The 23,635-nt window shown below is 61.8% G+C and overlaps 1 protein-coding gene across 1 annotated transcript in view; it reads left to right on the forward strand.

Annotated features, from left to right (window-relative positions):
* Positions 1-11,918: 11,918 nt before the first annotated feature.
* Positions 11,919-23,635, forward strand: part of TPPP (tubulin polymerization promoting protein) — a 28,515-nt gene continuing 16,798 nt past the window's right edge. The window contains exon 1 of the mRNA XM_064596913.1: positions 11,919-12,002. The gene's annotated coding sequence lies outside the window, so the exon portion shown is untranslated. The remainder of the gene's footprint in view (positions 12,003-23,635) is intronic.

Genomic DNA, 23,635 nt, shown 5'->3' on the forward strand with positions numbered 1-23,635 from the left:
GCCCCTCCTGAAGGAACCCCCTTCCCTGCTTCTTTATCTCCCTGCCCTGCCTCTAAGCCTCCGGAGACCTGCTCCCCCTGATTACTTGAAACTGGGTCTTGGCCCCCACAGGGCAGTTGCCCTGACCTTGTGTCCTGAGAGCCTCCAAGTCCACACAGGCTCATGGGACTGTGGAACCCAGCACTTGCGCGACCCAACCTCAACCTTCAGAGAAGATGATCCTCTACCTTCTGGAGGGGAGGTTGTCTCTGCCTCCCACCCAAACTCATAAACCAGAAGATTCTCCAACAGAGAGCACGTTCAGAAGCTAACCACCTGCAAACCTTGCAAGGTTTTGACAAGGATGCCCGGGAGCTGAGCGCTGTGGACACAGCCTGGGGGGCCACCTGAGTCCCGACCGTGGAGTCAGTACCAGGGGTATGATGCAAAGGAGAGGGTTCTGGCTTTATGGTGAAGTTTTCACCACAAAACAATTACTGCTTTCCTAAAAATGTAATTTCATTGCATCCTGGATTTATAGAAGGTGAGAAAATCCCCAAGAAACTTTTGAGAAAAAAAGTGAACTGAGAGGTAAGTGGTCAAAGGTTTGGGCTTCTCTGAAACCAGGCCTTGAGCCAGAAGCAAAGGGCAGAGCTGGGGGCAAGGATCCAAGACGAATCCAGTGTCTGGCAGAAATCAGCTGAGCTAAACTAGCCCAAGTTAGGAAGCTAGGCTTTTCAGAGTTTACGATCAGTCAAGTTAAACTCACAACCGAAGACCACAGACCATCATGTGTGAGTGTCAACAAACAGTAAAGAGAGGACTCAGACCCCCCAGAAACCTCAGGAATTAGAAATTCAGGATATTAAGTAGGATGCACAAAATATTTAAATGTGAGACAGAGTGACAAGAATAAGGAGAGGATTTTCTAAATGATCAGGAAGATATGTAAAAGGCCTGAATAGAATTTCTAGAAGTAAAAAATACACTTGTTAAAAACTTGGATAAATTAAACACCAGATTAAACCTAGCTGAAGAGAGAATTCCCAAACCGGAAAGTAATTTGAGGAAATTATCCGAATGCTGATGCAGCCGTGAGGGTGTTGTGGAGGGCGAGCTGGCCACAATGGAGGGAGGACAGATGGGCCTCAGACACGTCCAGCTGGAGTCAGGGGGACAAAAAACATGAGAAGGAACGTGCTCTAGTACCATGACTGCCCAGAGCTCACAAGAGGCATGAACACAGAGGGACCAGAAGCTTCATTTACGATGAGCTGTTCAGGGAAAGAAACCGGCACCTGAACATCCTGAAGGGAAAAGACAGAGCACCCAATACAATCTGCCCTTAAACACAGCCAGAAAGAAAGACCATGGACAGGAATAGCAGACGGACAGCAGACTTCCCAGCGGTAAGGACAGAGGGGGTGAAACAGACAGTTGTCAACCTAGACTCACATACCCAGCAATGCTATATGTAGGAAAAAGAGCAAAACCCGCATTTTTAGGTGACAAAAGCTGGGCTTACACCACCAGCCCTACAGTAATGTGACTTTGGAAGAGAAAGAAGGGAAGTGTGTGTGAAGCGTTTGGACAGAAGCCCCGGGGAGCAGTGTGAAATGCACCCTCACCTGCCCATCCTTCCTGGGAGGCCACCAGGTTAAACAGTGAAAACGTAGATTCAGACACAAGTAACAAGCCTGATTCATGGGACGTCTGTGGGGCCCTGGGCTCACTGGAAGTGCATGGTCTCCTCGGGCACACGGACCGCTTCCCGAAGCCCAGTGGGATCCTGCCGTGCGCCCCCCTGTTCCCCGCCCTTCCATGCTGTGCCCATCCCCCAGCTGCTTCTGTCGCTTCCCGCTCATTGCCCGCCCTGTTTTCCACGTGGTCCTTGTGCTTTGGGCTCATCGAGCCTCTTGCATCTGTGGGTTAGAGTTTACATCAAATTTGGAAATATTTTAGCCATTATTTTTCTAACACTTTTTCTGAACCCCTGCCCCCGATATCTTCTCCTCTTTGGGGGGTCTCCAATTAAACATACATTAGGCTGCTTGAATCTGTCCCAAAGACACTGATGATCTGGATCATTCTCTGTTCCCTGTTTCGCTTTGGACGGTTTCTGTTGCTCTCCCTGTTCCATATCTAATCTGCCGTTGACCCATTCAGCATATTTTCCATCTCACACACTGTGGTTTACAACCCTGCAAATTCAGTCTGGGGTACTACTGTGACTCCCATGGCTCGACCTAACTTTCAGACCCCCTGGGATGCAGTTATGATGCTGTGCTGAAGCCCTCGAGTCAGACCTGGGTCAGTCCCAGATGACTGATTGCTTGTCACATGCGTCTTATTTTCCTGCTTCTTGGCACCCTGAGAGTTCTAAGTGGATGTCAGGAATCATTACATTTAGCTTTTGGGATGCTGGATATTTCTATATTCTTACCAATATTCTTGAAATATATTCAGAGATGCAGTTATTTTAGAAGTTTGATCTTTGTGCCTTGGCTGGGGCTAATGACCCACCCTGAGCCCACCTGCCTCCCCTGTGACCTCACCCAGTGCCCCCTGGATGCTGAGCCTTCTCCTCGGCTGCCACCGGCACGCTGTGTGACCAGGGGAGCATCCGGTGCTGCTCCTGGGGCAGGGGCATGGCCCCCGTCCAGGCTCACTGCTCGCCTCACCCGCACGCACTGCCCGGACTCTGCTGCATACTCGCAGGGCTTCTGCAGATCTCTGGGTTCTGTCTTCTTTTGGACTCTGTTTCGTGAGTTCTATCTCCCCTGGGCTCCCAGTCTCTCAACTTTGTTCACTCACCCAGGGTGACTGTCAGGCTCTGCCTGGGTCCCCTCCCTGCGCGGCGCTCGGACACTACCCGGGCGATTAGTGGGGATCCTGCCCCTCAGGGTCCTGTGCTTTGCTGCAAACCTTGCTCTGTGTGAGAGGGCACATCTAAGCCTGACACAAAAATCTGATCTGTGACAATCTGACAGCTTAGACATCACTGCACAAAGGCCCATTTTCATCTGCAAAGTCAGAAAACGCCATCATGGGAGCCGAGGCGACTGGACCTTCAGCGGTGGAAAAGCACCGTAATGACCCCACCCCGCAAGTGGCAGGAAGGCGATGACAGTTCTCAAGGGGGGGCTGTGTTCAGAGCCGAGGGCACAGTAACCACTGTCACGTGGACTGGGAGCCATGCGCCGGGATCCCCGTGTGCACAGAACACTCGTGTCGAGTGACTTGGGAAAGATCGGGACCGTACCAAGGGACAGGTCCTATTACCACATGGGAGCTGCCCCCCGACGCCAGCTTCCTGGGAGGCTGGGGCAGCGCTCGGTCCTGGAATCCCTGTAAGTGACCACCTGCTGCCACCGGTGTGTTCTGACGGGTTTGCACACACGCGTGCAAGGAGCTCCTCAAAGGGCTCTGACCTCAGTGGTGGCGAAGGGTCTGTTTTCCTCCCGTGTTCGTGCACCCCCACCTCCTCCCAGAGGGGCCGGACAGAAAGCTGCCTCGTTCACACAGCCACCTCGCGGGCACGCTTTGCAGCCATGCCTCGTCGTGACTTGGGTGTGCAGGATTGTCCTACAGCGGTCTCCCCGCCACGAGCCTGGAGCACTCAGCACTGCAAGCACGTCCTGAGCACCACGCAGGACTGGCAGAAAGGAGAAGGCGGCCTTGGGTGGACGCACAGAGGACAGCTCACGGCCGCCTGAGACCCCAGCGTCCGTCACCGCCCCTGTGGCCCAGTCGCTGGGGTTAGTGCTGTAGGTTGGTCCAGAGGCGGGAGGGACATGCCGACATGAGGATCCCCAGCCCACGGGGACGTGGCGTGCCTTCACCCCTGCTTGGTGGGCTGGTGCCTCCGGAGTTTCCTTATCAGCAAAATCAGTAACAGACCTCAGGTCCTGAAAATCATATTTGAAAAAAATCATCTTATTTGAAAAAAATTAGGGAATAAGTTAAGACTTTATGCCCAGTTTTATGATCTCAAGGATAAATTCATAAGCCAAAAAAGCAAGTTTCTGAGGTAAGCCTCCCACATGGCTGTGGCACAGCCCTGCCCCTACGTCACTGTGCATCCTTGGGTGAACCACTCAACCTCTCCGAGTCCCGAGAGTTGCCTGACAGCAGGACGGCCATCAGGGTGTGCGCGCAGGACCCCAGAGGACCCCGATCGGGATGCCGGTCTCCAGCCAAAGCCAGAGGGCTTGTCCACCCACGGAAGGCACCACTCACGCCCAAGCAGGGCCCACTGGGCAGCAAGGACAGGGCAGCCCGAGAGGCCGTCCCCCCTCCTCCACATGGGCCACGCCGGGTCGTTTCAGCTCCATTTGGATCTCATTTCGATGAAGGGCAATCTCCCCATTGTTGAGGAGCATGAGCAAGAAGCCCAGGTAAGGCCTCCCTACAGCAAGAATGCACGCTCTCCAAGCAGGGACAGGGGGAAGCCGGCACCAAGAGTGAGTCCCCACAGCTCTAGGCGGCCTGCGGGATGGTGGGGCCGCACGGCCTCGGAGCCGCGGTTTTGTGTCCATGAGTTTCCCCCTTTGCTACCTGAGTGCTGCACATGACGCACAAACTTCCCACAACAGGGAAACCACTGGGACGGACTCGGAAAGTGTGTGGTCGAGGATGCATTTTAACCGAGAGGGTGTGCTCGGGTTTCGGAAATAAGGAACAGTTTGATGTGCAGTGGAGTCAGGTGCAGGTCGAGACCCTCTCCCTGCACACAGTGGCCCTCTGCCTCCTTCAGGGATGCCTCAGGCCAGAGACCCAGGATCCAGAGCCTGAGACAGCCAGGCAGGTCCAGCAGGGTCCGTGCCAGCCTGGCCAGCCCACGTGGGGCACCTGTCCCGTCCTTCATGCTCCCAACTGCACAACATGAAACCTGCCCAGGATAGGGCAGCTAGTCTCCTGAACTGCTGTGGCTGCTGGACCACTCCTGGGAGGGCCAGGAAAAGCCTCTGCACTGGGGTGATGGCGCCCTGCAAATCACGTCCCCTTGGAACTTAGAATGTGATTTCATTCGGAGAAAAGAAGGGCCTCTGCAGCTATAATTAGGGACCTGGACATGAGACCAGAGATGGGGAGGCAGAGATGGGAGGCAGAGATGGGAGGCAGAGATGGGGGCAGAGATGAGGCAGAGATGGGGCAGAGATGGGGAGGCAGAGATGGGGGCAGAGATGGGGGCAGAGATGGGAGGCAGAGATGGGGCAGAGATGGGAGGCAGAGATGGGAGGCAGAGATGGGGGCAGAGATGGGGGCAGAGATGGGGCAGAGATGGGGAGGCAGAGATGGGGGCAGAGATGGGAGGCAGAGATGGGGGCAGAGATGGGGCAGAGATGGGGCAGAGATGGGGAGGCAGAGATGGGGGCAGAGATGGGGCAGAGATGGGGAGGCAGAGATGGGGGCAGAGATGGGAGGCAGAGATGGGAGGCAGAGACGGGGGCAGAGATGGGGGCAGAGATGGGAGGCAGAGATGGGGGCAGAGATGGGGCAGAGATAGGGAGGCAGAGATGGGGGCAGAGATGGGGCAGAGATGGGGAGGCAGAGATGGGAGGCAGAGATGGGGGCAGAGATGGGGGCAGAGATGGGAGGCAGAGATGGGGCAGAGATGGGAGGCAGAGATGGGAGGCAGAGATGGGGGCAGAGATGGGGGCAGAGATGGGAGGCAGAGATGGGAGGTAGAGATGGGGGCAGAGATGGGGCAGAGATAGGGAGGCAGAGATGGGGGCAGAGATGGGGCAGAGATGGGGAGGCAGAGATGGGAGGCAGAGATGGGGGCAGAGATGGGGCAGAGATGGGGAGGCAGAGATGGGAGGCAGAGATGGGGGCAGAGATGGGGCAGAGATGGGGAGGCAGAGATGGGGGCAGAGATGGGGCAGAGATGGGGAGGCAGAGATGGGAGGCAGAGATGGGGGCAGAGATGGGGGCAGAGATGGGAGGCAGAGATGGGGCAGAGATGGGAGGCAGAGATGGGAGGTAGAGATGGGGGCAGAGATGGGGCAGAGATAGGGAGGCAGAGATGGGGGCAGAGATGGGGCAGAGATGGGGAGGCAGAGATGGGAGGCAGAGATGGGGGCAGAGATGGGAGGCAGAGATGGGGCAGAGATGGGAGGCAGAGATGGGGGCAGAGATGGGGCAGAGATGGGGAGGCAGAGATGGGAGGCAGAGATGGGGGCAGAGATGGGGGCAGAGATGGGAGGCAGAGATGGGGCAGAGATGGGAGGCAGAGATGGGAGGCAGAGATGGGGGCAGAGATGGGGGCAGAGATGGGAGGCAGAGATGGGAGGCAGAGATGGGGGCAGAGATGGGGGCAGAGATGGGAGGCAGAGATGGGGCAGAGATGGGAGGCAGAGATGGGAGGTAGAGATGGGGGCAGAGATGGGGCAGAGATAGGGAGGCAGAGATGGGGGCAGAGATGGGGCAGAGATGGGGAGGCAGAGATGGGAGGCAGAGATGGGGGCAGAGATGGGGCAGAGATGGGGAGGCAGAGATGGGAGGCAGAGATGGGGGCAGAGATGGGAGGCAGAGATGGGGCAGAGATGGGAGGCAGAGATGGGAGGCAGAGATGGGGGCAGAGATGGGGGCAGAGATGGGAGGCAGAGATGGGAGGTAGAGATGGGGGCAGAGATGGGGCAGAGATAGGGAGGCAGAGATGGGGGCAGAGATGGGGCAGAGATGGGGAGGCAGAGATGGGAGGCAGAGATGGGGGCAGAGATGGGGCAGAGATGGGGAGGCAGAGATGGGAGGCAGAGATGGGGGCAGAGATGGGGCAGAGATGGGGAGGCAGAGATGGGGGCAGAGATGGGGCAGAGATGGGGAGGCAGAGATGGGAGGCAGAGATGGGGGCAGAGATGGGGGCAGAGATGGGAGGCAGAGATGGGGCAGAGATGGGAGGCAGAGATGGGAGGTAGAGATGGGGGCAGAGATGGGGCAGAGATAGGGAGGCAGAGATGGGGGCAGAGATGGGGCAGAGATGGGGAGGCAGAGATGGGAGGCAGAGATGGGGGCAGAGATGGGGCAGAGATGGGGAGGCAGAGATGGGAGGCAGAGATGGGGGCAGAGATGGGAGGCAGAGATGGGGCAGAGATGGGAGGCAGAGATGGGAGGCAGAGATGGGGGCAGAGATGGGGCAGAGATGGGGAGGCAGAGATGGGGGCAGAGATGGGGGCAGAGATGGGGCAGAGATGGGAGGCAGAGATGGGGGCAGAGATGGGGCAGAGATGGGAGGCAGAGATGGGGAGGCAGAGATGGGGCAGAGATGGGGGCAGAGATGGGGCAGAGATGGGAGGCAGAGATGGGGGCAGAGATGGGGCAGAGATGGGAGGCAGAGATGGGGAGGCAGAGATGGGGCAGAGATGGGGGCAGAGATGGGGCAGAGATGGGGGCAGAGATGGGGGCAGAGATGGGAGGCAGAGATGGGGCAGAGATGGGAGGCAGAGATGGGAGGCAGAGATGGGAGGCAGAGATGGGGGCAGAGATGGGGGCAGAGATGGGAGGCAGAGATGGGGGCAGAGATGGGGCTGAAATGGGGGCAGAGATGGGGGCAGAGATGGGAGGCAGAGATGGGGGCAGAGATGGGAGCCTGGGAGCCCCAGAAGCCGCAGGAAGCGGGACAGTCTTGCCCGCAGACCTTTGGCAGGAGGTACGGCTCTGCCCACGCCTTGACTTGGGACCCCTGGCCCAGAATGGAGAGGATTTAGGCTGCCAGTGTGTGGCCCTTTGTTCCAGCAGCCCCTGGAGACAAGCACAGTATCCCACAAATGCAGACAAGTCCGGCCTCCGCCCTACACCTGTGTAGGTCCCTGTGGATGCGTGAATGCATTCCTGCCAACTCTGAGTTGCGTTTAGTAGCTGGAGGGCAGTCGGAGGCCGTCCAGGTCATTGGTAGGCCAGAACCCGGGGTGCAGGAGCATCCCCACGAAGGGCGCACTAGCCCAGCTGCCACAGCTGGGGGAGGGGCCCCGTGACCCCCAGACCAGGGTGCGATCCTTATGATGCTAAGACCCTCTGCCGCTCCTTCAGGTGACTTTGTAAGCGCGGACCGCACTGATTCAGTCAAGCAGCACACCTATGAACTCAAAGCAATTTCATCTGTGGACGGCCAGTAATAGTCCGTGAACGGGACAGACCCCAAGCCCAGCCCCGGCCACTGACTGGTCCAGAAGCAGGGCGCCAGGCCAGCCTGTAACGTGGGGGCAGGGCCCCCATAGGCTGTGGCTCTGCCCGGCCAGTCCTGGGGGTTCCCCGGCACCCTCGCCTCTCCCTCCCAAAGAACATCATCCTTCAACATTTTTGCTCCTGAAGCCTGATGCTCACCTCCTTTGGCAAATTGCACTGTGTGCGCAGGGGGGCCGAGTTGGCAAAAGGGACTGAACGGGCACCATTAGATAACATGATGATCACGGGAATGTGGTGTTTTTCGCTACTTCACTTGCACGGTGAGTACTAACAGCCAGGAGGAGGTGGCGCTGAGGGCCGAGTGGGAAGCAGAGGTGCAGCGAGCTCCAACCTGAACAGACAGCCCTGAGTCTCGGCAAGCAGACCTCTGGACAGATGCCCATCTTCCACCAGTTTGGAGCAGTTGAAACCAGAGGGGCTGAGAGGAGGCATGTGGGACCCAGGACCTTTGTGGGGATGGGCTGGGGCTGAGCCACCAAGGGCTGCCTGTCCCTGGCTCCCAAAGTTCCCCCCACCCCCGCACGGGCTAGTGGTCTGCTGGAGAGCCAGCCCCGACACCCCTTCTCTGTAGGCCCAGTACCCTCTCCTGGTTCAGCCCCGGCACCCCCTCTCTGCAGCCCCAGTGCCCTCTCTCTGGTTCAGCCCCGGCACCCCTTCTCCGCAGCCCCAGCACCCCCTCTCTGCAGCCCCAGTGCCCTCTCTCTGGTTCAGCCCTGGCACCCCTTCTCCGCAGCCCCAGCAGCCCCTCTCTGCAGCCCCAGTGCCCTCTCTCTGGTTCAGCCCTGGCACCCCTTCTCCGCAGCCCCAGCACCCCCTCTCTGCAGCCCCAGTGCCCTCTCTCTGGTTCAGCCCCGGCACCCCCTCTCTGCAGCCCCAGTGCCCTCTCTCTGGTTCAGCCCTGGCACCCCTTCTCCGCAGCCCCAGCACCCCCTCTCTGCAGCCCCGGTGCCCTCTCTCTGGTTCAGCCCCGGCACCCCTTCTCCGCAGCCCCGGCACCCCCTCTCTGCAGCCCCAGTGCCCTCTCTCTGGTTCAGCCCCGGCACCCCTTCTCCGCAGCCCCGGCACCCCCTCTCTGCAGCCCCGGTGCCCTCTCTCTGGTTCAGCCCCGGCACCCCTTCTCCGCAGCCCCGGCACCCCCTCTCTGCAGCCCCGGTGCCCTCTCTCTGGTTCAGCCCCGGCACCCCTTCTCCGCAGCCCCGGCACCCCCTCTCTGCAGCCCCGGTGCCCTCTCTCTGGTTCAGCCCCGGCACCCCTTCTCCGCAGCCCCAGCACCCCCTCTCTGCAGCCCCGGTGCCCTCTCTCTGGTTCAGCCCCGGCACCCCTTCTCCGCAGCCCCAGCACCCCCTCTCTGCAGCCCCGGTGCCCTCTCTCTGGTTCAGCCCCGGCACCCCTTCTCCGCAGCCCCAGCACCCCCTCTCTGCAGCCCCGGTGCCCTCTCTCTGGTTCAGCCCCGGCACCCCTTCTCCGCAGCCCCAGCACCCCCTCTCTGCAGCCCCAGTGCCCTCTCTCTGGTTCAGCCCTGGCACCCCTTCTCCGCAGCCCCAGCAGCCCCTCTCTGCAGCCCCAGTGCCCTCTCTCTGGTTCAGCCCTGGCACCCCTTCTCCGCAGCCCCAGCACCCCCTCTCTGCAGCCCCAGTGCCCTCTCTCTGGTTCAGCCCCGGCACCCCCTCTCTGCAGCCCCAGTGCCCTCTCTCTGGTTCAGCCCTGGCACCCCTTCTCCGCAGCCCCAGCACCCCCTCTCTGCAGCCCCGGTGCCCTCTCTCTGGTTCAGCCCCGGCACCCCTTCTCCGCAGCCCCAGCACCCCCTCTCTGCAGCCCCGGTGCCCTCTCTCTGGTTCAGCCCCGGCACCCCTTCTCCGCAGCCCCAGCACCCCCTCTCTGCAGCCCCGGTGCCCTCTCTCTGGTTCAGCCCCGGCACCCCCTCTCTGCAGCCCCAGTGCCCTCTCTCTGGTTCAGCCCCGGCACCCCTTCTCCGCAGCCCCAGCACCCCCTCTCTGCAGCCCCAGTGCCCTCTCTCTGGTTCAGCCCCGGCACCCCCTCTCTGCAGCCCCAGTGCCCTCTCTCTGGTTCAGCCCCGGCACCCCTTCTCCGCAGCCCCAGCACCCCCTCTCTGCAGCCCCGGTGCCCTCTCTCTGGTTCAGCCCCGGCACCCCTTCTCCGCAGCCCCAGCACCCCCTCTCTGCAGCCCCGGTGCCCTCTCTCTGGTTCAGCCCCGGCACCCCTTCTCCGCAGCCCCAGCACCCCCTCTCTGCAGCCCCGGTGCCCTCTCTCTGGTTCAGCCCCGGCACCCCTTCTCCGCAGCCCCAGCACCCCCTCTCTGCAGCCCCGGTGCCCTCTCTCTGGTTCAGCCCCGGCACCCCTTCTCCGCAGCCCCGGCACCCCCTCTCTGCAGCCCCGGTGCCCTCTCTCTGGTTCAGCCCCGGCACCCCTTCTCCGCAGCCCCGGCACCCCCTCTCTGCAGCCCCGGTGCCCTCTCTCTGGTTCAGCCCTGGCACCCCTTCTCCGCAGCCCCGGCACCCCCTCTCTGCAGCCCCAGTGCCCTCTCTCTGGTTCAGCCCCGGCACCCCCTCTGCAGCCCCGCACCCCCTCTCTGGTTCAGTTTGCTCAGCCTTCGCAGGCGCTGTGACCTGGCTGGAACAGGAGGTGAAACCCGGAGCTGCACTCCTACCCGCTGAGTCCCACGGCCCCTGAGAGCGGGGCAGGGCCTGCAGGGGTTGTGCGCGTGTGGAGTGCAGAGGGGTCTCTGTAGCCGGGAGAATAAGGACAGAGCCTGGAGTGGGCGCGAGCGTCGGGTCTGTGGTCAGGAGGAGAGGGCAGAAGCTGGGGTAGACCTTGAATAGGTCGGAGGGAACCTCAGCAATGAAGCTGGAGTGACCTAAAGGCCAGCCCCCACCCCCAGGCTGGGCTTCTCCACTGGAGGGGGCCCTGGGGGGTAGAGAGGGAGACCCCTGCGCGCCAGGTCGCAGGTGCGGTACCTGCTGTCACTAGGCGCAGCCAGCCTGGCAGGGAAGGAGCGGCTGGTGTCACCCAGGAAAGAGAAAGAGAAACTGGTTGCTGCCTTCACAGGTAGCCAGGGGGGGCCCACCTCGAACGGAGGAAGAACGAGGGCCTCAAGGCTGGGCTGGGGACGCAGTCGGTGGTGCCTGGTGCCCGGCACGTCCCGACCCCACCGAGGCGCGGGCCGCACGTTCCCGCTGCCCCCAAACTCCGGGGCGCGGCCCATTCCCCGCGCTGACCTGAGCCCCCTCTGTGAGGTCCCAGCACCCCTCCCCCGCCCGCCCCGCCCCCCTGGGCCGCCCGGTGGGCCGGAGAGGCCAGCGCCCGGCCGCTGCACCCGCACGCCCGTCCGCGCGCGTGCTGCGGGCCGCGGGGGTGCGGCCCGGCCCCCGGGGGTCCCGGAGGGCCAGGTGCGGCCGTCCCCGGCCCACCGCCCCCAGCTCGCCTCCCCCGCGGGTTTCCCACGCCCCTGCGCCGCGCCGGCCTTGTAAGGCAGAGGCGGCGCTCAAACCGGCCTCCGGGCCCTCCGCGCGCTCCCCGGGACGGGAGGGGCTGGGCGGGGCGGGGGCCCGAGGGGCCCGGGGCGGGCCAATGAGCGCGCGGGGCGGGCCGGGCTGGGGGCGGGCCAACGAGTGCGCGGGGCGGGGCGGGGCGGGGGCCGGCGGGGCGGGCCAATGAGCGCGCGGGGCGGGCCGGGCTGGGGGCGGGCCAACGAGCGCGCGGGGCGGGCGGGGCGGGGCCGACGGGCCCGGGGCGGCGGGGGCGCGGGCGCACGCCGGACACCGGGTCGCGCGCGGCCGAGTCGCGGAGGCGCCCGCTGCAGTCGCCGCATCTCCGAGGTAAGCGTCCGCGGGGCTCGGTCCGGGGCGCCGGGCGCAGGACCCCCGCCACCACGACCCGCCGCGCCTGCCACCTGCGCCCGCCGAGCCCCCTCCCGGCTGCGGTCCCCGTGCGTCCGTGCGACCCCGGCCCTGGGCTTCCCGGCGGTGGGCTCTGCGCGCTCGTGCCCCCGGGGGCTGCGTCGGGGGCGTGAGTCTGGGGGCGCAGAGGGCGCGGGCAGCGGCGACCGCGCTGCAGACAGGTGGGCTCATACATGGGCCCCGGTGAGGCGCTGTGGCCTTTCCCGGCGTCAGTGCTTCACGCGACAAAGACGACCCTTGCAGCCCCTTTCCCCGTCGCACGCGCTCCGCGCGCCCAGACCGCACGCCTGGGCCTGTCCAGGTCCAGCTGCGCGGACCCTGTTTGCCGATGCCCAGGCCCGGGATGGCTGCCGCCCGCGAAAGGGCGGGGATCAGGGCTTAGAGGGTGTGAAAGGGAGTCACTGTCCTGCAGCGCGAATTCTGGGAGACCCAGGGCCACACCAAGGGCCGGAATGAGCCTGATGCTTTGGCAGAGACTCCTCGTCGCCCCCTCGGGGTCCCGGTCCCCCCCCCACCCGCCGCAGTGTTTGCGTCACCATCCTCACCCCAGGTGAGAGTGTGGGACCTACAGTATGCAAATCCAGAAGCTTCCCGGAGGGGTGTTGTGTTCTCCCATCTAACAGCCGGCTGGCACGACTGATAGATTCTCTCCCGCACACCTCTGGGGAGCAGGGCCCTGCCTCTGAAGGAAGACCCGAGGAGGAGCCTTTATTCTGGGGTTTCAGTTACATAAACGTAGCCCCGAAATGAGGGGGCAAGAAAATCCATTCCTGCTGCCCTGTTCATGGACATTTTGATAGGCGTTTTGCGTCTCTGATCATCAGACGCCTTTTTGGCTGGCTATGCTGTCATCCATCTGCGTGTTCATTGGTTAATTCACCTGACATTTACTGCATGCTGGCAGGGTCTCTGGGGGACGCTGGAAACAGGACCCAGCACTCAGCAGGCCTCCCTGCACTCCCCACCGCCAAACTCTCAGGGAGGACCCACCAGGGGTGGGGTGGGGGGTCAGCCCTGGGCTCCTGGGAGGTGATTGGTCAAGGCTGACCTGAGTCCTGAGTGCACTGGGACCCCAGGGGGATGGAGTGGTGGGGAGAGAGAGCTTGGAACAGGCAGGCAGTGGGGGTGGGGCAGTGAGAAGCTGGCTTTGATGGGTGCCTTAAACTGGATTCCATGACCCCGTCTCTGGTACCAGCCGCTGCTCCCATCACATGGTCCAAATCACAGGGCTCCGTGAGGGGTGATGGGGGGAGGGGTGCTGCTGAATTTCCTGGAGTGTTTGCAGAAAGCTGCCGCAAGAGGGTATGTGCGCTCTCCTGGGGAAAGGCTGTACGGCTCTCGTGATTTCCAGACGGCTCCCTGACTCAGGAAGGTGCCGTGATGTAAAATGCCTGTCCACGCGTGCAGAAGAACGGGCTGATGGACATCAGAGGCAGCTGTGTTGGCTGTATTCTTATCTTCCTGGCGTTGTTTGGCTCATCTCCCTGAATGCTTTGAAGTTGCAGTAAATAACTGTTGTAACCATATGCAAGGTTATAAATTCTCATGGTGGAAAACGAGCAAATCACAGGAGAATTTCATAAAGAAATTTAAATCATTCATTACTGCTTGAGATTTACGAGAAGGCTTTTAGCAGCCACACCGTCCTGGGGCGGCAGAGCGCTCCCGGCAGGAGAGGCTGAGAATTAAAAGCTTCCTCTGGGAGAGGCCGCACTGCCTCCGAGCCAGGCCTATTTATAGCTGGTGATGTTGCTGGTGAGGCGGGAGGAGCACGTACAAGATGCCATCTGGGGATCTTGGGACCATGGGGCAAGGGGCCCCGCTGCACCTTGAAGTATCAGGTCTTCCTTGGGCCCCGCCTGACGCCACCGTCTGGACCTGAGGGCCGAGTCCACCTGGGCCACAGTCCCTGGGCAGGATCGACCCACACTCAGCGCCTGCTGCTGACCAGCAGGTACACTGGGAAGGAGGGGGTGGGGCTGGGACGTGGTCTCCAGCTGCCCCGTGTGTGGGGGGCACAACCCTGGTGTCACAATGCACAGTACGGTCTGTGCTCAGCAGCCCCCTTCAGAGGGGGAGCCCCCACTGCCTCTGAAAGTTAGTGCCCGGAATGGCTTTGATTGGCCCTGGGGGCCTCAGGGAGGGCGCCTCCAGGGACGGCCCCTGGGGAAGGGCAGCTCCCCACAGGAGCCTGGCTGCCGTCTCCAGGTCTCCTCCGACGTGGGAGTCAGTCTGGCCGCAGGCGCCATCCCCACCTCGGGCGAGGGCACACTATGGCGGCTCCCTTGTGAGTTGTAAGTTAACGTCCAAACGCAGGACCTTCTTTGCTGAACAGTCAAGTCTTCCACAGTGTCAGGAAGTGACAGTTTCTGACTCGTCTTCCCCGCCCTCTCCCAGAGCCTGCGCTCCTCTCCTTAGCAGAGGGACCTGCGGGCCTGTCCTCCAAGGAGCACGCCCACGCCGCCACACGTGTCCCAGTGTGTCCCAGTGTGTCCCCAGCGTGTCCCAGCGTGTCCCGTGTCCCAGCATGTCCCCATGTGTTCCAGCATGTCTCCAGCGTGTCCCCGTGTGTCCCAGCATGTCCCCGCATGTCCCCAGCGTGCCTGTGTCTCTAAGTTTCTTAGCATAGTGCAGTGCCCCCTGTGGGCTCTGTGTGACCTCCTGCCCTGAGCCACGTTTCCCCAGATCCCATCCTGTCACACCCGTGTGACCGCCTGCCTACCCAGCACTCGGCAGTTGTTAGGGGAGCAGACGCAGCCTCCACTTCGGAAGCTCTCTCTGCAGTGGGGGGGCCACACAGCGGCCAGCGTCCTCCGGTGACCCCGTGTAGGCCTCACCCGCCCCACCGTCCCATCTGCACCTGGGAGGGGTCAGCCAGGCGGGCAGGTTGTGGGGCGTGGGGTGTGAGTGTGGCCCCTGAGCCGATGTTAACGCAGGTGCCCCTCGAGTCTGACCCTGCGGCCCTGGGTCTCAAGCTGTCCATCAAAAGCCCGTTCACGCCCTCTTACCAGTCCAGGTACGCACGCTGAGCTACAGACTGTGTGTGCTTCGCGGTTCTCGCTGACCCTCAGCCCCGCTCTGGCCCTTTAATGCTGGACAACAGACTGCCCCCAAACCAGGGGGTTAAGACAGGGCCCGTGTTTGCTTTGCTTACAGATCTGCCACCCTGCAGAGCTTGGTGTGGACGGCGGTCTCCGTTCCCTGACCGCGGCTGGGGGGTCTGCTGGCCGGGCAGGACCACCCGAGGCCACCCTTGTGGCCAGCACGAGGCTCCTCTCTGTGCAGGGCCTCTCCAGAAGGTTCACCTGTCCCAAGAGAAGCAGGGAAGCCACATCTCTCCATCGCGTGGCTGTGTCCTGGGGTGCAGGCCGCTAGGGACGTGCCCTGGCTCAAGGCAGGGAGCTTGCGGGTGGGAGATGATTTCTTGGTGCTTCTGAGAACCAGGGGTGCAGTCCCTGTGCCCCGGCCCTACGCCCCTGGGCCGTGGATGTTGCTGCGGCCGGCCCCTGGGGTCGGCGTCTGCCCGCCCCTCGCTGGCCTGCTGTCTGCAGGCGGCAGGGCCTGCCTCCGTGGGGAGACGGCCCCCTCGGCCACCCTGGTTCTGACTCACCGCGGCTTGTCAGCTGCCCCTGCATCCGCCTGCTCTGAGGCCGTGCCTCTCGGAGGCGCCCCCGCAGGAAGTGCCCATGCCAGGCCCTGCCCGTTGCAGGCTCCTTCACAGACTCGGGAGACGAGCCGCCGTTTGCCACGTGTGACAGGTCTCCTCCCTGGCCCCGCGTTTCTCTCTCCTGGTGATGTTTTCTGACGAACGGAAGTCCTTGCTCTCAAGCTGGCGGCCTTCACGAAACACGAACTGTCCTTCAAGGACAGGGGTCCCTGAGTGCAGATCCTTCCCTGTGCCGAGGACGGCCGATGCCCTGGCTCTTCGGCCTTTCCTGCCGCGCTCCGTGAGCACCCGAGGCGGGGTGGAGGCCCGTCTGCGTGCGCGTCGGCTCTTGGCGTCCCGCGGGGGCTTCCTGTCCCTGCGCCGGAGGGGTCATCTTCGTTTCCGGAGCTTTCCATCCAGTCTCGACGCCCACGGAGCCCATCTTGTTCTTGTCTCAAGATCACCGGTGTCCACAGCCCTTCGCCTGGATGCCCAGACATGAATATTGTTGGAATTTGTATCTGGGTCAAATGAAAACTGCGGTTGAATTTAGGGACAGTGGATGTCTTTATTTAGATTCCAACCCCTGTTTATAATGTCATTACTTAGACCTTTGTTTCTTTCAATGACAGAGTTTCCTGTGTCGATGGTCTTGTGCGTCCTTTATGAGAGTTGTGTTTCTTCACAATATTTTAAATGGTTCATTTCTAAATGCTTTTTACCATCTGTCTTTGCTGCCGCACGGAAGTGAGGTAGACCCCCGTGCGCTGACCGTGTGTCCAGAAACATCGCTAAACCCACTCGCCCGATTCTAATAACCGAAGGACTTCCTTCAGTTCTGGTGTGTGCCCGACCCTAGAAACTGCAGATCATGAGGTTTTTCTTCTCTCACCATTTCTACATCTTTATTTCCTTTTCTTGTCTCATTATACTGACATGGTGAATAGAATACTTGCTCCGACTTGAAAAGCTTTCAGTATTTCATTTTAAGTGTGATGACTTTTTTAGTTTTTTGCAGGCAACCCTTTTTCTCATATTAAGGGTTTTGCCCTCTTCTTCCGATTTGCTAAGAATTTGTATGATGAATAGATGCTGAATTCCATCCAAGGCTCTGCCTGCATTTACAAGATGCTGACGCGATATTTACTCTCCGTCAGCACGAGGGACTGCACGGACGCGTCCTCATGTGAGACTAGTCTTGCATTCCCAGCACGGCCCCAACTTGATTGCAAAGTGTTGATCCTTTTTATCTACGAGTGGATTCTGTTGACTAATATTTTGTTCAGGATTTTGAAGAAAAGCTTTAATGTCTGTGGCCAGCTTCGCAGGTCAGCCTGTGCATGTGAGTGGACTCGGGTCTGCACCGGGGTCGGGGCCCATGTGCCGCAGCCCCTCCGGCCACGGCTGCCTCGCCCCTACGGCAGGGCTGCTCCTCGTGCTGTAAGCCTCCCTCGAATCAACAGGCTTGTGTGCCACACCCCTCCTCCAGCTGCCTCCACCATGCGGCCAGGTCGGGTCTCTGTGTGGGCAGAGCTGCCTCCCTGGGAGCCCATCCTCTGGGGCCCCCGGAATCCGGCCCTGCCTGCCCCCCGGGCTCTCTGTGCCACCACCTGGCTCCTGTCGTCCACGGCTGCTCTGGGCCGGCTGTAACACAGAGACTTATCCTGCCTCAGCTCTGGGGCCAGAAGCCTGGGATCCAGGTGGGCAGGGCCATGCTCCACCCAGAGGACCCAGGGGAGGGTCCGTCCCTCCTCTTCCAGCTCCCAGGGTTCCAGAGGTCCCTGGGCTTGTGGCCCCACCATCATGTGGCCTCGTGTCTATCTCTCCTCTTCCAAGAGCATGTGTCGTTGGATTCAGGGCCCCCCAGGGAGTCCAGACCTCACCTTGAGATCTTTAGCTTCATGACATCTGCAAGCAAGGTCACATTCACAGGCTCTAGGTGCCAGGGTGTGGACACGCCTTTCTCAGGGTCACCGTTCACCCCACTACGCTTGCCCCCCGCATCAGGAGCATACCTGGCATCCAGGTCCCTCAGGCGCTGGCCAGGCAGTGTGCTGGGGGACGGAGGGCTCAGCAGCCAGGAGTGTCCTCACCCAGCCCGTAGGGCATCTCCCGCAGGTTCAACCCACGCGCCAAGATCAGAGTGTAAAGCGTGGGTAGCGTGCGCCCTGTGTCCTCAGCTCCGGCGTGGACTTGTGCCAAGTGCCCTGTTGTGGGAGCATCTTGGGAGAGCTTTTAGAGAAAGCGCGGCCCGGACGGTGAGCCATGGGGATTCGAGTCAATTCTCGTACGGTCTGGGCAGCAGTCTGGGGGCCGCCCTCCCATGCCGCTCTCCTGTCCTTGGTTCTGAGGCCCTCTCTCAGGAACGGGGGTGTGCCGTGGTGCCCCTCCAGCCGTGTCTCCCGGGGGGCTCTCTTTTGGCCCCCACACCCTTCGTTTTCTTAGACCCACATGCAGACATGCTCCGCTCCACACTCCTGGCCACTGGTGTTCTGGGATTCCCTGTGAAACTTGCTGAGGGAAACAGGGGCTCTCCCTGACGTCACGGTGGCCAGAGAATGTCCTGCTATCATGGGGAAGGGGAGGGCTCCCCAGGGGCCCTCGTGGGCCTGAAGGTGCCCTCACCCTGCCATAGCCCCAGCCTTCCTCAGTTTCCCTTACTGGAAAGACAGCTGCCCCATGAGGCTGTCTTTTGAAGAGTGCACAGCCCGTCCTGGGCCCCCATCCTGGCTGCCTGGCCCCCTGTGCTGGGCGCCCCACGGCCTGCTCCCCCTCGCCAGCTGGACAGCAGCTCCCCAGGTCCAAGGCGGGGGCTCCCACAGTGACCTCGCTGTGGTCAGGTCACTGTCCAGGACAGCCAGGACGGGCCCCTGGCCCCCGATCCTGGGCTTGCTGCTCTGAACTCCCGTTTGATCTTCGGACCGGGAGCAGCGGGGGGGGTCGGCTTTACTCCTCCTCGGGCAGCTCCTTGGGACAGCCACGGCCTGGGGCTCTCCGGGGTGCCCGGCTTCACGGTCTGTCTGGGCCCGTGGCCTGGGGCCCGAGTGTGTCCTGCTCGCACGGCCCCGGGTGGCACCAGACCTTGGGCTGGGACTGTGAGGGGCCGTGCCAGGGGTCTCGGGCCGCTTTCTCTGCAGTGGGATTCCTGCCTGTCCCGGTGTCTCGCGGGAGCCCGCAGCTCAAAAGGCCGCTTTGTCCGCCCCTGGAAGGCTCTCACCGCCTGGAACGGCTCTCAGCTGGGACGAGTGGTCATTCACATCGAGTGTCCGAGGCAGCAACGGAGTGGGCAGCCACGTCAGGATAAAAAGTGTGAACAATTGCCAAAGGGCCGTGTTGTGCTCAAGTGCACTGAGAGAGAGAGAGCTGAGGACGCAGGCGTGGGGATGGTCCCGGGCGCCCCGCGGGGTCTGCGGGCTCCCGGTGGCCTTCGTTCCCCTCCGGGGCAGCCCGAGGGTGAAGCAGCTCTGGACCCTGTCGCCGGGGCCTGGGCGCTGGCGGAGGCCGTGGAGCAGGGAGGCGAGCCACGGGGAGCCTTCTGGAGAGGGCCGTCCCAGGAGCCTGGCGTCCTGCCTCCCACACAGCCTGCCAGGGAAGCCTCAGGGGGCAGGGAGGGACACACTCCTCCCCGTCGGTTCTCTTTCTCTTCCTTCTGCACACTGTTCACAGCCTCTGGGTGCTCACGGAGAGCCTGGCGGCACCCAGTAAGGGGCCGCCCGCAGCCAGGGCCTCCTCTCGGGTGCCCTGTGCTCAGCCGGTCACCAGGCACGCTTCTGTGCCCGTGAGCTCTGAGCCGAGCCAGCTTTATCAGATCCGCAGGAATGCTTGTGTTTCCGGGGCCCTCGAGGTTTCTTGTACATGGGATCTCAGCCAGGACCCCGGGCCTCCCCGGTCCCGTCAGTGGGCCCAGGGATAGTCTGGGGGCTTCAGCACCCACCACTTCCCCTGGACCAGGCCCCGGCGTAAAGATTCGGGGGATGTGGGGGGGTCCCCATGGGAGTGAAGACCAGGGACGCTGAGCAGTAGCCCAGGGAGAGCCCGAGTGACATCCAGAAGCTTCCCTCTGATGCTCCCACCCCCAGGAGCCCTTTCCCCCTGCGGGGCCTGTGGTGTCCATTGGAGCCCGGAGCCTGTTTCTTAATGCAGCTCGCAACACAGTGTGTCCCATGCACAGGGTCCCGCACACCCAGAGGGGTGGCACTTTGCCTGTAGCGGACGAGGTTAACCTTCCAGCTGCTGGGGCTGGGGGGCTGCCAGGGAGCGCAGAGCAGCAGAGCTCGGAGGGGGCTCCCACCCAGGCCCACAGGCCTCTGAATCGCCGTCCCCTGGTCGCATCGGGAATTCTCCGGGGAACTGCTCCAAGGACCCCCAGCCTGGGTAGAAAGAATGTTTGGCCTCTTCGGGGTTCCTGGCGGAATCCAGGTGCTATGGTTGCAGGATGTTTCCTGGGGAGACTGGCTCTCTTCCGCGCCCACTGTCTCCACGGCCTGGGCTCGTCCCGCCTGCCGACAGCACGAGCCGCTGCGGTGTGACGGGGGCAGGGCTGGCCCGCTTCAAGGATGCGGGCACTGAGTTTCCGGAGGCCTAGAGTTGCAGAGCCAGGATGGAGCCCGGGAATGTGCCCGTGGCCTCGGGGGCCTCGAAGCAGGGCCAGGGGCAGGTAGGCAGGGAGGAGGGCCCCGCATTTCCCCAGAGGGTCCCTGGGAGGCTGGTCGACTGCTGCGCCCACCGCCACATCAGAGGTTCCCAGGGAGGGGGGCAGAGGAGGGCTCATGCAGCGCCCAGGGAGGGTGATGAGAGCCAGCGGTGTATGGCGGGCGCGGGCCAAGGGGGTCCTAGGGGAGTTCTGTGTTTCCCTGTGGCCTGTCCGGGTTCCCAGACACATGCATCCTGCTGGCCCCGACCCGGCCCCAGTCGGCCACCATCCCTGGGCCCCCATCCCGGTGTAAGTGCCGGGTATCCGCAACCTGCTCACACACACACCAGGTCCTGCTCACACATACCAGGCCCTGCTCACACACACACCAGGTCTTGCTCACATACACACCTGGTCCTGCACACACACACCAGGTCCTGCTCACACACACACCAGGCCCTGCTCACACACACACCTGGCCCTGCTCACATAACACCTGATCCTGCTCATATACACACCTGGCCCTGCTCACATACACACCAGGTCTTGCTGACATACACACCTGGTCCTGCACACACACACCAGGTCCTGCTCACACACACACCAGGCCCTGCTCACACACACACTAGGTCTTGCTCACATACACACCTGGTCCTGCACACACACACCAGGTCCTGCTCACACACACACCAGGCCCTGCTCACACACACACCTGGACCTGCTCACATAACACCTGATCCTGCTCATATACACACCTGGCCCTGCTCACATACACACCAGGTCTTGCTGACATACACACCTGGTCCTGCACACACACACCAGGCCCTGCTCATACACACACCTGGCCCTGCTCACACACACACCAGGCTCTGCCCACACACACACCAGGCCCTGCTCACACACACACAAGGCCTTGCTCACACACACACACCAGGCCCTGCTCACACACACACCAGGTCTTGCTCACATACACACCTGGCCCTGCTCACATAACACCTGATCCTGCTCATATACACACCTGGCCCTGCTCACATACACATCAGGTCTTGCTCACACACACACCAGGCCCTGCTCACACACACACCTGGCCTTGCTCACATACACACCTGGCCCTGCTCACATAACACCTGATCCTGCTCATATACACACCTGGCCCTGCTCACATACACACCAGGTCTTGCTGACATACACACCTGGTCCTGCACACACACACCAGGCCCTGCTCATACACACACCTGGCCCTGCTCACACACACACCAGGCTCTGCCCACACACACACCTGGTCCTGCTCACACACACACCTGGCCTTGCTCACATACACACCTGGCCCAGCTCACACACGCACCTGGCCTTGCTCACACACACACCTGGCCCTGCTCAAACACACACCAGGCTTGCCCACACACACACCTGGCCCTGCTCACACACACACCTGGCCCTGCTCACACACACATCTGGCCCTGCTCACACACACACCAGGCCCTGCTCATACACACACCTGGTCCTGCACACACACACCAGGTCCTGCTCACAAACACACCAGGTCTTGCTCACACACACACCAGGCCCTGCCCACACACATACCTGGCCGTGCTCACACACCCACCTGGCCTTGCTCACATGCATACCTGGCCCTGCTCACATAACACCTGATCCTGCTCATATACACACCTGACCCTGCTCACACACACACCAGGCCTTGCTCACACACACACCAGGTCCTGCTCACACACACACCAGGCCCTGCTCACACACACACCTGGCCCTGCTCAAACACACACCAGGCTTGCCCACACACACACCTGGCCCTGCTCACACACACCAGGCCCTGCTCAAACACACACCAGGCTTGCCCACACACACACCTGGCCCTGCTCACACACACCAGGCCCTGCTCACACACACACCTGGCCCTGCTCAAACACACACCAGGCTTGCCCACACACACACCTGGCCCTGCTCACACACACACCTGGCCCTGCTCAAACACACACCAGGCTTGCCCACACACACACCTGGCCCTGCTCACACACACCAGGCCCTGCTCACACACACACCTGGCCCTGCTCACACACACACCAGGTCTTGCTCACACACGCACCTGGTCCTGCCCACACACACACCTGGCCCTGCTCACACACACACCTGGCCTTGCTCACACACACACCTGGCCTTGCTCACATACACACCTGATCCTGCTCATATACACACCTGGCCCTGCTCGCATACACACCAGGTCTTGCTCACACACATACCAGGCCTTGCTCACACACACACCAGGCCTTGCTCATACACACACCTGGCCCTGCTCATACACACACCTGGCCTTGCTCACATGCACACCTGGCCCTGCTCACATAACACCTGATCCTGCTCATATACACACCTGGCCCTGCTCACACACACACCAGGTCCTGCTCACACACACACCTGGCCCTGCTCACACACACACCAGGTCCTGCCCACACACACACCAGGCCCTGCTCACACACACACCTGGCCCTGCTCACACACACACCAGGCCCTGCAACAACACACACCAGGCCCTGCTCACACACACACCTGGCCCTGCTCACATAACACCTGATCCTGCTCACACACACACCTGGCCCTGCTCACACACACACCAGGTCCTGCTCACACACACACCTGGCCCTGCTCACACACACACCAGGCCCTGCCCACACACACACCAGGCCCTGCTCACACACACACCTGGCCCTGCTCACACACACACCAGGCCCTGCAACAACACACACCAGGCCCTGCTCACACACACACCAGGTCTTGCTCACACACACACCAGGCCTTGCTCATACACACACCTGGCCCTGCTCATACACACACCTGGCCTTGCTCACATGCACACCTGGCCCTGCTCACATAACACCTGATCCTGCTCATATACACACCTGGCCCTGCTCACACACACACCAGGTCCTGCTCACACACACACCTGGCCCTGCTCACACACACACCAGGTCCTGCCCACACACACACCAGGCCCTGCTCACACACACACCAGGTCTTGCTCACACACACACCAGGTCCTGCTCACACACACACCAGGCCCTGCTCACACACACACCTGGCCCTGCTCACATAATACCTGATCCTGCTCATATACACACCTGGCCCTGCTCACACACACACCAGGTCCTGCTCACACACACACCTGGCCCTGCTCACACACACACCAGGCCCTGCCCACACACACACCAGGCCCTGCTCACACACACACCTGGCCCTGCTCACACACACACCAGGCCCTGC

This window comes from Mirounga angustirostris, unplaced genomic scaffold (genome assembly GCF_029215605.1).
Source record: "Mirounga angustirostris isolate CCGP_5_RB_7025 unplaced genomic scaffold, mMirAng1.0.hap1 SCAF_7, whole genome shotgun sequence".
Classification (NCBI taxonomy): Eukaryota; Metazoa; Chordata; class Mammalia; order Carnivora; family Phocidae; genus Mirounga; species Mirounga angustirostris.